The following is a 14658-nucleotide window of genomic DNA, read 5'->3' on the forward strand; positions in this document are numbered from 1 at the left end:
ATGTGTTTATTTGTTGGGTTGTCAGAACCCCTGCCCCTGGAATGCATAAGCACACACACACACACACACACACACACACACACACACACACACACACACACAGAGGTCCAAATCTCTAGCTCTCCTGATGGCAATAATACACAGCTGGTGGTTAATACGTATTGAGTACAGTGAGTTAAATTACATTATTCTGAATATTGCCTTAAAATATTTCAGAGTCTTGATTTCATGTCACCATAAGCAGCAAGAAGTTTCTACACGAAGCACTATGACTTGTCATGAAGACTCTGAATTTTCATGTCTCAGAGGCTTGCAATTTGTTGTAGTGGCACGTGTGGAGGTAGGTGTTCCTAACTTTTGATGGTAGGGCTGGGGTGGAGTTTGAGATCCCAGCATATTTTTCCAAGTGATACTGGTATTGCAGAATTCATCTTAAGAACTGAGAACCACTGTTGAAGGTAAGATCTAATAGGAAAACTCATGGATAGCTTAAGAGTCACCTTGCCTTTCTGGGTGAGGTCTTGCCTATGCCAAGGATTGTCATCATTGGCTGGGTCCTTTAGGTGCTTAATGTGGCTCTGAGACGAATGTTACAATATTTCTGTTTGAGAGCCTGACAGACATCTCACCTCCATACACCTAAGGACATTATCAACAGGCTTTTTAAAATCCATATCTATTAGATGGAGATGACAGGTTTATGCTGAGAAGATATATTTGCTCTTGGTTTATATCTGATATATCTTTTATGTGCCTTTAATTACTTTTTATTCATACTATTAATCTTAATGGAAGGATGACCTTTATCCTCAGATTAAAGTGATGCTGTGATAATTACCCATAGTGCTTAGAACTGTTTTGTTTGGTCTGTCTAAGCTCTTGTCTCACCATGAGGTATGGCCCATATTTACTAGAGCTGTGGCACAGGCGCACCCACACAGAGGATATAAACTTTCAGTGTGTAATGAGAAGACATGAAGGAAAACAACAATATCAAAAGCAGATGGCTAGTTACATGATGCTGATAAGGTTACCTAAATCTAATGTTTTTGCTCACTTAGAACTAGAGTCACCCTAACTACCCTAAATCTGCAGCTAAATGACTGGACATTTAGAAGAGACTGTCTCTCAAGTGTCATTTGGAGCTGCCTTATTGAAAAGGAGCCTCAAAGGATTAGAACTCAACTTGAGAACGAAGTTTCTCCTAGCTGATGTTATTACTATAGAAGGCCCTGTGGGACACCATAATCTCGGCCATTATATTCTGCCAGTCACAATGAGACATGCTGCTCTGCACCTAAAAACCCCACAAAGTACTCACAGCTGTGCCTTGGTTCTCATCTTGCATGGCAAAATGGTCACTGGGAATAAAAGGACAGAGGGATTTTGGTGTTTTTGAAGGGCGAAGTGCTGATCTTTTTTACATTGATTGGAGCTGTATTGTACTAAATTTTATTATGGGTTTCAATTTTGTACACCTTGTGGTCTTTACTATGTGTTCTCTTCCTGTAGGGGGAGATTCTATGCACTGTAATTTGAAGTTGTTTAGTGGCCTTTTAAGCCTATAGAATGAGGTAGATATAAGAATGAAACATGTGATGTTAATGTTCACTTGAAATAAATCTAGAATTGCTTGGAAGATGGGCATCTGGGCATGACTGTGAAGGATTACCTTGATTGAATCAATTGAGCAGGGAAGACCCATCCACTATGGGTAGGTCATTCCCTATGCAGGGAATCCTGGACTATGTAAGGATGGAGAAGTGAGCTGAGCACTAGGATGTGTGCAAGTATTCGTTCTTTCTTCTTTTGTCTGCAAACATACGGTGACCAGCAACTTCAAGTTATTGAAACTGTGAACCAAAATAAACCATTTCTTTTTTTATGTTGATTTTGTTAGAGTATTTTTATCACAGCAACAGGAAAAGTAACTACCACGGGTCAATTTAGAACTTAGGGGTCAAAGAAGAAAGAAGAAAATATTATTTAAGCTATCTTCAAACATGTAAGTGAACTAAGACTAAAATACAACTAGCCAGACCATTGGGATAAGCACACACACACAAAAAATGTGCATTGGATGGCAAGTTAAATTCTGTCTGAGGATTTTGGAAGATCTTCAAGCTTTCCACTTGAATGGCTATGTCAATATTCAGAAAGAGAACTCTATTCTAAGAGCCCAAGCTAAGTCTATTTGAAAACTTACCTTTGATTTTTTTTGCAAGATAGATTAAGTCATTTATTCAGCTCAATAATTGCTATTTGAAGGTATCACATTTTCTAAAATAGTTATAAACTACTATTCTGTGTAAATAAATTAAAAAATCCACAGTGTTAAAACCCATGATATCAAAGCCAACTTGTATGAGACACTGACATACTATGTTTATATAAGAAAAATGTCTTGGGAATATTATCTTTCTTTATTTCATCAGTATGAGTAATGGCAAAATACATTAGTTAATAAAATCAATGTCACAAGAATAAGATATATATTTATGTGGCACCATCTTAATTTGCAGTTAATTTGACATTACAACGACTGGATATAATGCACACTGGTGTTATTGAAAATATTACTATCCCAAGTACAAGTAAGGTATCCAATGTTCAGAGAACACAAGTGATTTGCATCCAGTTAGTTTTGGCTCTATATGTAGCCAGGGGTGTGCAGATCTTCTAGGTCCAGGTTTTACCTTTGTTTAGTTTTTCTATTCCTTCCTTCTTCCTACCTTCCTTCCTTCCTTCCTTCCTTCCTTTCTTCCTTCCTCCCTTCCTCCCTTCCTCCCTTTCTTCCTTCCTTCCTTTAAATGATGTATTAAGGAATATGTGCAAAATATTTTAATGTTATATCAACTACTCTAGGACAGGCATTATGTTCACAAGTAGCTGAACAAAACATAGTAGACTTCACAGGTCTTTATATGTGTGTGTACGTGCGTGTGTGTGTGTGTGTGTGTGTGTGTGTGTGTGTGTGTGTGTGTGTGTGTGGTTTTATTTGATTATAGTTCAATGGGATTTTTTGTTTTGTTTTTCTTTTAAGGTGTGATCTTATATTGTTTTCTGCATTTGGATGGTTTTGTTGTTGTGTTGGCTTTTTGTCTTTTGTTATTCTGAAAAAGAACTTAGAGTTAGGTGTGTAGGGAAGAGGATCTGGAAGGGCTCAGGGAAGGGGAAAAATGTGATCAAATGTATTTAAATTTATAAATTGTTTTAAATAATAAAAATTATACATGGATAGAATGTCTCTTAATAATTTCCACCTCCAGCTCTCCCTTTCAACTTTTCTTAATCCCCATTCAACACGTGTTCTTCATAAATTCATGTTTCTTTCCCCCCACCCTTTTTATTGTTTGAGAATTTTTTACATAGCTATAATGTATTGTGATCAAATTCCTTTTTCATTCCATCCTCTGTCATTGCTTCTTATCCCTGTTACCTCTTTTCCTTTCCAACTTTATGTGATCTTTTAAAATTTTAAATCACTTTGGGTCCACTCACTCTTGCCTATATGTTCATGGTGTAGGTCATCTACTGAATCATGGGTAGACTCTTAAGGGGTGCGCTTTTGAAGAAAACTGTCACTCTGAGCAGCCATCAATCACCAATAGCTCCTCTGCTCAGTGTAGGTCTTCTAGAAACAGTGTTAGACCAGAGGTAGTGAGCAGCAAAAGAGTAGTTATTGGACATGATCATGGTCACTCATACATGAACTCACTTTGATTGTGACTGTTACCCAGAAGACCTGGACAAGATCAAACCAACCACAGTCACAGTAAGAATATAGGAGGGGGTAATGGAGTTCCACCCAGAGCTGAGGAGCCTTGTCCCTCTTGACATAGTATTAGAGATGAGGAAAAACTTGAGTCTTTCAATGTGAACTAAATTAATATTATGCTGAAAAAAGTGAGAAGATTTTATGCTCCTTGAAATAATTTGCACTGGAAGCAGTTTAGGTTTTTAGGAAAATTCTTACTCAGTATATATATTTCTATGACAGTGCTAAGAGTTGTCATTAGAATTCTATAGTTCAGTAAAGCCCCACATTGTAATCTGTAGTTGGTTTTGTTGCTTAGTCACACAAACCTCTTCAACATGTCATATAGATTCAATGATCATTATCCTACTTTATTCTCCAAACAAATATAAAGTTCCCAAACAAATACTCTTATAGTCTCTTACTATTTTTTATGAGAAGATATTTCTGCAAATAAAGAAATGAAGAACCAGGTATATCTCTTCATTTCCACCAAGATTATATTTCTTCTTTGAGGAGAAAAGCCAAACAGGATGTATGCTTGGTACAAAACCACTAAACAAGAGAATTAATTTGGAATGCAATATTTCTGTTTTAACACTTGCAATCAAGTCACCCAACATGTGATAAACAATTTCCCGAGTGCAGTGGCCAGGTGTGGCCATTTGCTTGCAGCATGTATTTCTCTTGATGTCATGATGCCCCTACTTTGGCATTTTACTAGATCTTGTGGGGTTCTGCCAAGGGCACCAGACAGGCTTTCTGTCAGGAGTTTTTCCAGGCTAAGAGCCAGAAAAATGGCTCAGGGCTTTCCAGAACCTCCTTAACTGTTCTTTTCAGCTCTGATCTCTTATGATAGCAGCAGGAGGGTGCAGGACACAATGGCTTATGTCATGGGTAGCTAGCTGGCTGTCCATTAATAACCAACATACATAAAAGTCTGTAAGAATTTGAGCCTTCAGTACCAGGGTACAGGTTATAAGGAAGGAAGGTTTGAAGAAAAGAAGGCTGTAAGTATGTGTTGATGACAAGACTCTGCCAAAGAGATCTGTCTTCACCAAAGGAAGGAAAAAACACTTGTAATACTGTTAGTGTGGATGCTTCGCTGGCAGCCAGCAAGCAGCCGGTTATTTGAGTCTCTAGGCTCATTGTGGCTTTCCCATGGTGTGAACTTGGCTGGACTTGCTTTGTAACACAAATATCCCACTGGAACTCTCAGATCCAAGACAGAAAGCTGAGCTGCCTATCAGTAAGCAATGTTTCTGAAGTCTTGGAGCCTTTTCATCATGATGTCATCTGGTTTCAAGGCTCAAGTTGCATCTGAGTTGATACTCTTTCCATCCCAAGCAACAGCAACATGTGCCTGGGGGGTTCTTTGCAAATGCCTGAGACTTTTCACCACACTTCTACCTGCAACTAGATGTCCACTCTGTTTAAATCTAAGTTAAGAGTAGGTTAGTTTTTCTTAGTCTCTGAAATGCAAGCAGCAGTTGAAATATGAGTAGGCTGAGAAGACACCAAGTTAATTTGACATTTTTCTCCTACAGATTTAATCCAGGCAGGGCCTTGTACATCTAAAGCATGAGGTCAACATTGAGCTATAGCCCAGGCTCTGTCAAAAAACTACGGCATAACTAACAGACACTCAATTTAGGAGTATCACTTATCTGGGCAAGCAAGTCCTGTTCTCAGTCCTTCTCCCTTGAACTGACTTCTGGTTTCCATTTTATGTAAATTCAATTAAGGAGATCATTATCCATTGCATCATGGAGATAATTTGGCCTAAGCCATGATTTGTTCTAGCAAGACACCTGAAATTGGTAGTTTAGGTTGCAAAGTGCAGTTGAAAACTCTAACAGCAGCTGTGACCACATAATCCACCTTATTTTTCCACAGATCCCTTGAGTTCTGAACTGTTCAACTGTAGAGATGGCGCCTTCAGCAACAACGAGCCATCACTTTATTTTTAAAGCTCGCTTATGTCAACGCTTTCTTCCGTGACTGTGTTGGCCACGATTATTCAGGGGTGAGGTCACAGTCCTTTTCTTTCCTAGAGCTGCTTGCCATTTTCTCAACACCTGCCTTGCAAGTGACAGCTCTGTGGGTGTCCTCATAAATTACAGATCATGTGCCTTGGTCCTGATGCCTTGGGACAGGCACAAAGTTAGAAACTGTCCTGTAACTTTAGAACAGTGGCTGCAGGATAGGACAGCTGAGTGGAGACCAGAGATGCCCAGCCGCAGGGGTCCTGTTAAGACTGTCAGGCCGCCTGCCGGAGGCTGGCGGACAATTTGTACCACTCAATGTTGTAAAATGGGACACAACAGCCAGTCAGCAAGGGAATAGACAGACGTACCTAAGGGGGGAGGTGCTTCATAGTCTCGCTTTAAAGGGTAATCTCTAGGACCATGAACATGCAAGGAACATAGCCTAGGATGTGTGTGAATTGTACTGGATTTAGTAAGAGACATTTAGTTGTTGTGGCCCTGCAACAAGCAACATCCAGAATTCTTGATGATTTCTCATGAGTGAATATGTCTGATGGGCAGTTCTGCCAGTGTGAGCTGCTGTCAGCTGAACTGACCTTAGCCTATAGTTTGACACAGGAGAATTGGCCTCTGGACTGAATTCTTTTATTTACTTGGTGATCAGATGGAACATTAGTGCAGGTTAGGCTCTGTTTCATATGTCCCATTCTTTATCCAAGGGTTTTGAGCAGGCTTTTGAAAAAAAGTATAGGAAACCATACAGACAAGTCTTCCACATATATTTTCCACCTTTGCTAAAGTTAAGATACTTTGCTCTTCAGCCCCGCGAGGAAATATGAAGGTAAATTTCAGGATTATGTGAAATGTTTGGTAATCGTATGAGGGACTTATTCTCTATGCTTCTTCAAGCTTGTTAGGTTTTACTCTTCACTTGGAAGCAGCTTATTGATGGCCTTGTTGGGTATCAATGGGAGGAGAAGCCCTTGGTTCTGCCAAAGCTTGATGCCCCAGTGTAGGGGAATGTCAGGGTGGGGAGACAGGACAGGTAGGTGGATGAGAGAGCATCCTTATAGAAGCAGGAGGAGGAGGGATGGGATAGGGGATTTATGGAGGGGAAACTGAGAAATGGAATAACATTTGAAATGTAAATAACATACATCCAATAAAAAAACTAAATGTAAATATATAAAATATCCAATAAAAATTAAAATAAAAAAATTGCCATGTCCCCCAAAATAAACACCAGGATTAAGACACACAGGCCCAATCTTTAATTTCCTTGGACATAATCTATAGGAAGTCTTGACATTTCTAGTTTTAAATGAGAAAGAGTTAGAAGGAGGATTAGGAGTCCCTGTGTTCTTTCCTGTACATGTTTCTCGGGCTCAAGCAAGGCTACAGTTGACCTGAATGGATATTTTATACCACACTTGGAGGAAAAATGAGGGGTTTCAATAATGCAATGCGTATTAAGAAAAATGTTAGTCAAATTTCATGACATATGGGTTTGCCAGGTGTCTAATGATCATAATGATCCAGGATTTTCTCTTTTGCCTCCTGCTGGTATGGAACTAAGGCTCAGGGCCACCCAAGAAGACAGGCACCACGCTCTGATTTAAAAGCAAAACTCATCTGTAAATCAATGAAAACTTGAAGGCCATGATGAGGTCCACCTGTTCTGTTCTTCCTGCTTAGCAAAGACAATACGGGGATTATTGATTCTAGGCCCTTCCCTTCCCTTCCCTTCCCTTCCCTTCCCTTCCCTTCCCTTCCCTTCCCTTCCCTTCCCTTCCCTTCCCTTCCCTTCCCTTCCCTTCCCTTCCCTTCTCATCCTCTCTCACAACCTCTTTCTTTTTGCTTTCCTATCATTTCATCAGTGGTTGCTTCTGCCCTTTTACCATACTCTCCTCTAGAACCTGGAAATAGAAGCCTCTAGGTTTCCATTTCCTTAACTAGCAACATCAAAATCACCTTGGTCTATATGTGAAACCCTAACGCCCTATGGCATGCCTAACAGAATCAGAAGCTTGTAGAGATGGTAGCCAGTGATCTGTGTTGAGCAAGTACTGTAGGTGATTCTGTGACCTGCCACACTTTGACAGCTACCAGATAGAGCTTTTGTAGGACATACCCACTAAATACCTACACCAAACATACAAATACATACATACATACAGCATATATATAGCTACACACACACACACACATACACACACACACACACACACACACACACACACACACACACACACACAAAGTTAAGAGACCTAAACTGAAATTTTAAAACCCTTTTTTATAGCCACAACAGCCCTTTCAGCAAGAGCGTTCTATCTGTATATGACTAGTGGTTACACACTATTACTATAGCAATGATTACTACATGTGGCGTGTTCCCTTCTTCACCATAGAAATGCCTCTCAGACAGTTGTGGAGTTACCATGTCTCCATCTGATTTTCTGGGATTTCAGTTATTTGCCTCCAGAGTGTTCCAGATGTGAGTGGGATGGGGCTGTGTCTTTCCTAAACTCAGAAGCCTGCTATTATCTTCTGGTGTTTAAAGATACCTTGGCCCCAACACAGGCTTCCTTTCTTCCCGTGTTTCTCCTACCTGACATTTGATATTTGAGACTTGAAATGGAAATCAAGCGGGCCACTGATTACATCCTACTTATGTTTGCTTTAATTGGCATGGGATATTTAACAATGGAATTAATTTACAGTTTTAATAAGGGGCTGGAGAACTGCTTAGCACTTAAGAATGTGCACTGCTTTTACAGAGGAGCAGGGTTTGGTTCCCAGCAACTATGTTGGGCAGTTCACACCCATGTCTAACTCCAGCTGAATGGGATTCCAACACTTTCTTCTGGCCTCTGTGAGCACTACACTTATGTATATATAGCCTTTTCTGTGATTAAACACGAATAAATCTTTAAAAGCAATTTCATTTCTCTAAAAACATGCACAATATCTGGCGACATGCGTTTCTTCTGGTCATAGCTTTCGAGGCTTTTGTTTAGAATACACTCTCCAGTGAACTAATAAGCACTTGAATTTGCCACCAGCCTCACCTGCTCAGTTTCCTGTTAATGTTCATTTGCCCTGCTCCTCTTTTGAGTTTGGCTCTGATGCTGCAGGCTTCTCATGCTGTGCGTCTCATTCCAGGAGTCATTGGAATTCCTAGCATCACTCCAGTTGCACTGCAGAGCCTGTAAACATATTTCAGTAGATCCTGCCTGGGGAAATAAGGTGATATCGCAAGAGATGCTAGAAGATGCTTCTTAGGTCCTTGCAGAGAGTAGAAATATGATAGAAAATGAATTTGATCCTAACAGAAATGTGAATTACAAGGGGCATAATTAGGACTAGTTCAAAATACATTACCTTTCACTTAACTGTTTTATGAATTGCAGGATTTGTCATTGTTCAAGTGAGGAGCTTTCTGAAGAACATGCTCATTCCAAATCGACCTCTTTCATTAACCCGAGTGATGTACAGACAACAGGTATTCAGTTATTCCTACAGGTGGTATTTGCCACACTCATGAGCCAAGACAGGCACCTTCATTTTGTAAGTTCCAGGCTAACTAGGTCTTGAAATTCTTTTTTAATTATTAAAAAGCTTATGATAAATAAAATGCCAAAGAGACACTAGAGAGAACAGTGCCCCCAAATTAGAATCATTCAAGAACACATTCCTGGACAGATGAAGTGGCAAGCTGCTACTTGACAATAGAGTTCCAGAGAAGAGAACTGGGGGAAATAGTTTCTCCAGTGTAAGGGTTCCCCCCCCCAACATCCAGATTTAATCACATTATCCACCCCAGTTCAAACCATTTGATGATTCTCTCTGTTCCTGAGGGAAAGCTGACACTCTTCGGTCTCTTGCCATGTAGTTCTAACTTGGGTCTCCAGTTTCACCGATGCCTGTTGCTCCGGACAGGTCAAGCCCAGTTACAAGTGCACTGCCTCGGCCTCCTCTCCAAACCATCCTGTCCTTATGCACCACAGCCATACTGTACACACACTGTTTTTCTACCAAAATTCTGTCCATCCTTTAACACGAATCTGTGTCTATGCATTTATGGAGACTCTTACCATTCCATGTAGAACTTATCTGACCTCTAATACTGTTTTGAGTATTTGCCATTTAATTTAAACCCTATTGAAAGTGTGGATATGTTTATTTCTGATAATTGGCTATGAACATATTGAGAGAAGGGTCATTGTACCTACTTTTGATCCTGGCATATAGTAGGAATGCATTAAGCATTTAATAGAATAATAAATAAAAACACAAATCCTGATGAACAGTCAAGTATATGTATATTTATATGTACATAAATACCTATACATTTATGTTAGTATTGGTTCTTGGAATTTTAAATATTACATTGGAAATTATGTTTTAGGTTTTTAAATATAAAGTCAGGAAAGTAAATATTATATTTGAATTTCATTGTATGTCAGTTGAACAGTGTTAGATAGCATGAGTGATTATATCAGTTAGCTGTTGTTTTACAGCAGAACGCTCCAGAATTTAGTAATTTATAATTTTATTTATATAATTAAATGCTATTTAGTCCATCTCCCCTCATGCATAAATCAAATGATGTGTAGTATTTCTGTGAAAATATACAGCCCTTGGCACGAAGTTGTTTCTAACATGTTTTCACTTGTTGTTTAGATATGTTATTAGATTCTGGAATAAGCATCTTTAGTTTCTCATCATCTAACCATGTGACAAAATGCTGCTGAGAAATATTTCACTGGTAGAACAGAGATGGATCAGCTGATATCAACACACAGAGGTAATGTCACCTTGACACATTTTTAAAAATACTCTCATTGTATACTATCAGTGAAAAGCACAACACACTGCTATTATATGTTGTAGTCTTTGCCAGGGATTATGGGTACAGTCTGATCTCACATGTTTTGTTTTATGTGAAGATGTTGCTGGGTAACATCTCCCTTGTTAAGGGAGAATGGGCAAGAAATCTCTCCTAGGCATTCCTAACTCCGGTCAGTGCCATTATTATGTTATTTGTAGGAAATTGGGAAATTTTACTCAAGATTTGTAGGTTCTGGTCTTTTTCTTTGTAAAAAAAGATTTAAACTTGAGTCATTTACCACAAAAGAATGTCTAAATAATCTGAAGCTTTAGTTGGCGAACAATTTTGCCTTGCACATTACTTGGATTGATGCTCAAAATTTGTGAGTATTCTTTATTGAAAGCTTAAAACCTATTATAGAAAATCCAGTTAGTAAAACATTCCATGTAAAAGTTCAAAGGATAACAATGTCTATGTAGTTATGTTAGGATAGTTATGATCCATTTATTGAATGTTTATAACTCTTGTGTAGTGTTCTTGGTGCTCCATACATCAACACACAAAAATAGTTCCTTGTTGTTCAAATAAAAAAATGAATATAAATGGCAATAATAAGGTAATGAACCAATGAAGCAAGAGACAGACAGACAGACAGGCAGAGAGAGAGAGAGAGAGAGAGAGAGAGAGAGAGAGAGAGAGAGAGAGAGAGAGAGAGAACCATATTTCATGACGAGTTTCTCAGGTCCCTAATGCTTTATGTTCTTTGCTCATATAGTTAGTCATCACCATAGTCCAAGAGTCAGATAGTAATTTTCAAAAGATTCATTAGTTAATAATTATTTAATAAATAATAATAAAATAAGAATGATAAATAAATAATTAGTTAATAAAGGATTTACTCCCAACTCCTGTAACTATAATTATTTTTTGACTGGCCAAGTTAATGAGTCATTTGTAAACTTATGTTGGTGTTTTAATTGCGGAAGTTAAGAGTTGGAAAAGAGAACTAAGACTCCTTTGAATTTTGTTTTGTAATGTCATACAGCAGATTGCATAGAATGGGATGGCCAAATTCTTAGACAAATGGGAATGAGAGGCTGTGGTTTGACAGAATACACACACACACACACACACACGCACACACACACACACACACACACACACACACACACACACAGAGAGAGAGAGAGAGAGAGAGAGAGAGAGAGAGAGAGAGAGAGAGAGAGAGAGAGACTATACCAACCCTGTGAGATCATTTCAGAGTTTTTGTGCTTTTTGCACAAAATGTCCACTTCCCACAGTGTCAGTACAATGTTCACTTGCCTCTCTAAACCTTCTCGAACTCATCCTTTCCTTTCATAACACTGCAGGTTTTCTACAACAGGTGAGGAGTTGATCACAAACTGTTGAATAGACTCTCTCCAGACACTGAGCTTTTGGAGGACACACATGTTCTCTAGGTACATTCCTTACACTTCCCCTACCGAGTCTGAGTTACCGAGGTCTGCAGTCTTGGTGCCCAGTAATTAAACCTGTGCTCATGGGTAAGAGAGAAGAAGCCATCTAGACAAAAGTTTCAAGAGATTGACATATTGCAAGAGCATACCTTTCCCACCTTTCCTCTAGATTTTTTTTTCTATTTTCTTTTTTAGACCTAGAGTAGTTTGGTCTTGAGCTTTGGACCATCCCCTGCCTCTGCTTCCCAAGTACTGGATCTACTGACATGCTCTGCCATGGAAAATCAGATGCTGAGACAGAGGTATGGATGAATGTAGCTTACTTCAGAATCATTTTCAAGGAATGCTAGCCAGGATGTGGGGAATCTAGGACAGGAGAGACCTCAGTAGCAAATTACAAGAACCCACATGTAACAGCCATTCATTCCTCATGGGACGGTTAGGAGATAGTACTGAATTGCTTTAACAAATATCTTTCCTAAAAAGCAAGATTGTTGTGATCAGGTGCATCTCAATCTGACAATCAGACAAAGCAGTGTTGTTCACGTTGCACAGCTTTGGAGGTGTAAAAGATGCAAGAGTGAAGGGTCGTACATGCTTCCTCTGTGGTTTCAGAGAGTTGCTGAGAGCAGGCAAAGTGTGGCAGGGCTGGAGTCCTTACAAGACATCCTTGAGAATTCATTGCACAAAGATGTGGAAGTGAAGCTTGTGTTGTGGTAGAGACCCCCAAGATGCTGGCAGTGCTAGCACTGACAGACATCCGACAAAGGCGGCTACATGTAGGATGTGGTGTCAGCCTGAGCGGGATGGTTGTTGCAGCAGCAAAGCAGGAGGGGCAAAGCCACCTCAGCCCTTTGAACTACAGCCCAGATTCTGGACATATAGCTGTACAATTTGCTGTTTTCTATGCTGTGTCTTAGTTGTGATTTGGTTCAGTATCTTCTCACTCTGTCCAAATTCCTCTCTTTTGGAGTGAAAACATATATTCTGTGCTATTGTATGTTGGAAATATATCATTCGTTTATGTTTATCAGGAGATCATAATTAAGAATTGAGTCACTAAAGAGATTTTTGACTTAGGAGTTTGAAACTGTGTTGAAATGTTAAAGACTTTGGGGACTTTTAAAGCTGGATGTTACATCCTGAGATGGGTGTGACCCAGAGGGTTAGGGTGAGCAATGGAATGCAGTGGCTTGAACGAGAAATGTTTCCTATAGGCTCAAACTCATCAACATGTGCTCCTCAGTTGATGATGCTGTTTGAAGAAGTTATGGAAATTTTAGTATTGGGAACCTTGCTGGTGGAAATATACACTGAGGGTGGAGCGGTCTTTCAGAGCCTTGTCCCCACCTCTCGGGTATAGTTGAAAGGTGACCTCTTGCTGTTGTGTCTAGCCTGCCCTTTCTTATCATCTAGTGCTCTGGAACTGGAATCCAATAATAATAATTGATTGTTGGGGAACCTAGCCTCCAGTTCTCATGGATAATCAGTGGAAGGATGCTGAGAGTGACTAAAAAGTCTAGCCTCTCCCAGCTGATTTGTACAGTCTCCATGACATTGCACATAGGCAGTCATTTGCAGTAGGATATTGCTAGCCTATACTAGGCACTGAGGGGAAAGAGACTGAGCATCTGTGAGACTCTTAGAAATGAAAAACCTATTTGTGCACTTTAGTTAAGTGGGGTGGTTTGGATCTAATTTCCTGTGCTCTAATTTGAAGGGAAAAAATTACTTCAACAGATGACACAAAAATTTTTCTATTGAATAAAGTTTGTGTTTGTATAAATATGTATTTTGTATGCTCCCATGTCTTAAAGGGTAAAGATAAAATTTCAGTTTATTTAAGAAAAATTTCAGCTCGGCGCAATGCTACAGACATGTAATCCAAGCACCTAGGAGGCTGGAGCTCTGGTTTGGGGCTAGCCTTGACTACCCACTGAGATCATACTCTTCTGAATTACTAAAAGCAATAGATGCTTTTTACTCTTTTGTATTAAAACACTTTTATTATAAATAATCACAGAGCACCTTATTTCTCTGCCACCATTTAACCCACTATTGACGATTTATTGTAAATACAAATTTATATTTGATTTTTTTTAATACTAAGAATAGGGCTGCTTTGGTGAAATTCTTTATTGTTGATTTCTTGGAAGTTTTATGAAGTTAGTGAAATGAAATTTGCCTCATATCTTAGTTACTAACTTATATTGTTTTGATAAAATACCACGACTAAAAGCAAGTTAGAAAAGAAAGGGTTTTTTTTTTTTTTTTTTTTTTTTTTTCCAGCTTCCATTGCTGAGGGAAGTCAGGGCAGAAATCTAAGGCAGGAATCTGGAGACAGGAGTGGATGTAGAGGCTATGGAGGAATGCTGCTGACTGGCTTGATTCTCCAAACAGATATATACTCCAGAACCACATATTCCTGGATGACACTGGCCTGGGTCCTCCCACATCAATCAACAATCGTGAAAGCACCATATACACTGGCCTGTAGACCAGTCTCATGAAGATATTATCTTGATCAATCTTCTCAGATGACCCTACCTTATGTCAAGTTGACATAAAAGCTAACCAGAACACTGTTCAAACTTATGAGCATCTTGTTTTTTAAGTATTTATCAT

Source organism: Micromys minutus (assembly GCF_963924665.1).
Source record: "Micromys minutus genome assembly, chromosome: 25".
NCBI lineage: Eukaryota > Metazoa > Chordata > Mammalia > Rodentia > Muridae > Micromys > Micromys minutus.